We start from the raw sequence: 2661 nt of genomic DNA on the forward strand, positions 1-2661 counted from the left end.
AAAGTTGCCTTAAAACTCAACATTCAGAAAACTAAGATCATGGCATCTGGTCCCATCACTTCATGGCAACTAGATGGGGAAACAATGGAAACAGTGGCAGACTTTATTTTGGGGGTTCCAAAATCACTGCAGATGGTGACTGCAGCCATGAAATTAAAAGCTGCTTGCTCCTTGGAAGAAAGGTTATGACCAACCTAGACAGGATACTACAGAGCAGAGACATTACTTTGCCAACAAATGTCCATCTAGTCAAAGCTATGGTTTTTCCAGTAGTCATGTGTGGATGTGAGAGTTGGACTATAAAGAAAGCTGAGCCCTGAAGAATTTGATGCTTTTGAACTGTGGTGTTGAAGAAGACTCTTGAGAATCCCTTGGACTGCAAGGGGATCCAACCAGTCCATCCTAAAGGAAATCAGTCCTGAACATTCATTGGGAGGACTGATGCTGAAGCCGAAACTCCAATACTTTGTCCACCTAATGTGAAGAACCAACTCATTGGAAAAGACCCTGATGCTGGGAAAGATTGAAGGCGGGAGAAGGGGACGACAGAGGATGAGATGGTTGGATGGCATCACTGACTTGATGGGTATGAGTTTGAGCAAGCTCTGGGAGTTGGTGATGGACAGGGAGGCCTGGCGTGCTGTAGTCCCTGAGGTCACAAAGAGTTGGACATGACTGAGTGACTGAACTGAACTGAAATGAAACCTCCTGTGGATGGCCACTGACCCGGTGCATGAGGCATAGCCCCAGGCCGTGTTGCTGACCTACCCACGTCTTTTAAAATCTGCTAATAGGGTGAATTACATCAATTGCTTTTTGAATGATGATTTAGCCTTGCATTCCTGAAATAAATCGCTTGTGGTTATGTTTTATTATCCTTTTTACATATTGTTGGATTGTATTTGCTGAAACTTTGTTGAGGATATTTACATCTATGTTCATGAGTTATATTTGTCTGCAGTTTTCTTGTAATGTCTTTTTGGTTTTTGATTGTTTGTTTGTTTGTTTAATCATAGTTATGCTCCTCATGTATGATGACTTGGGAAGTGATCCCTCTTTTCAGTTTCCTTAGAGTTTGTGTACTCTAAGTAAATTTTCTTCCTTAAATATCTGGCATAACGTGGGAGTGGAGTTTCATTTGTAAAAAGTTTCTTAACTAGAAAATCAATTTTTGACAGAATGTGATCATTCAAATCATGTTTATTTTAAGTGAGCATTTACAGTATGTGTCTTTCATGGAATTTACCTGTTTTATTTATCTAAGTTCTCTAAATTCATAAGCACATAATCATATTTCCTTACTATACTTTTAATTTTGGTAGGATCTAAAGCAATTTCACCTCTTTCATTTCTATACTGGTAATTAGTGCTTTCTTTTTTTTTTCTTGGTCCACTTGGACAGGGGTTTATGAATTTCATTCATCTTTTTGTAGCACCATTTCCTTTCTGTTACTTTTGTCTTTTCGGCTCCATTGCTATCTGGTCTTCTTATTTTCTTCCTTCTGCTCACATTGATTTTTAACTTACTTTTCTCTTTCTACTTTCTTATGAAAGTAGCTTAGGTCATGTATCTGAAATGTTTTATTCTTTCTAAAGAAGCATTTTAAGGCTATAAAATTCCTTTCTAAGTGGGTGGTTAGCTGCAAGACACATGCTTTTTTAAATTTCTTATAATTGAATATATTTTTTCAATCTCTTTTTTTTGTTTGACCTGTGATTTATTTAAAAATCTGTTTACCAAATATTTAGGGATTTCCCTAATAATTTCATGTTCTTTATTTTTATTTAGTTCTATTATGATCTGGCTAAGTGGTAAAGACTCTGCCTGCCAATACAGGAGACACGGGAAACTCGTGTTTGATCCCTGGGTTGGAAAGATCCCCTGGAGGAGGAGATGGGAACCCAATCCAGGGTTCTTGCCTGGAAAATCCCGTGGACAGAGGAGCCTGGAGGGCTACAGTCCATGGGGATGCAATGAGTTGGACACGACTGAGCACACACGCTATGATCTGAGACGCGCTTTGTATAACCCTAGTTGTCTTACATTTGTTAAAACTTGCTGTCTTTCTGTCTCTGCTGCCACCTTGGCACCTGTGAAAAAGCGTATGGCGAAGCGGGAGGAAGGCGCGAAAGAAAAAGAAAAGCAGGTCCTGGAGCTTCCTCTTGACTGTACCCACCTGGTAGAAGATGGAGTCATGGATGAGGCCAATCTTGGGCAGTTTCTTCGGGAGAGAATCAAAGTGAAAGAAAAGCTGGGAATCTTGGTGGAGGGGCTGTTACAACCGAGAGAAACAAAAGCAAGATTACTGTAGCTTTTTCCCCAAAAGGTATTTGAAATATCTCACCAAAAAATATCTGAAGAATAATCTATGTAGTTATGCGTAGTTGCTAGCAGCAAAGAAAATTATAAATAGTGTTACTTCCAGATGAACCAGTTTGAAGAGGAGGAAAATGAAGAGTAAAGCTCAGTTATCTGGAATATGTGTGCTCTTGCTATTGCTATTGCTAAGTCGCTTCAGTCGTGTCCGACTCTGTGCAACCCCATAGACGGCAGCCCACTAGGCTCCCCTGTCCCTGGGATTCTCCAGGCAAGAACACTGGAGTGGGCTGCCATTTCCTTCTCCAATGCATGAAAGTGAAAAGTGAAAGGGAAGTCGCTCA

At 40.2% G+C, this 2661-nt stretch overlaps 1 pseudogene; it reads left to right on the plus strand.

Annotated features, from left to right (window-relative positions):
- The window catches only part of LOC105001022, a 5583-nt pseudogene extending 3121 nt beyond the window's left edge, over positions 1–2462 (plus strand).
- The last annotated feature ends 199 nt before the right edge of the window (positions 2463–2661 follow it).

The sequence above is a fragment of the Bison bison genome, unplaced genomic scaffold (genome assembly GCF_000754665.1).
Source record: "Bison bison bison isolate TAMUID 2011002044 unplaced genomic scaffold, Bison_UMD1.0 scf7180017864377, whole genome shotgun sequence".
NCBI lineage: Eukaryota > Metazoa > Chordata > Mammalia > Artiodactyla > Bovidae > Bison > Bison bison.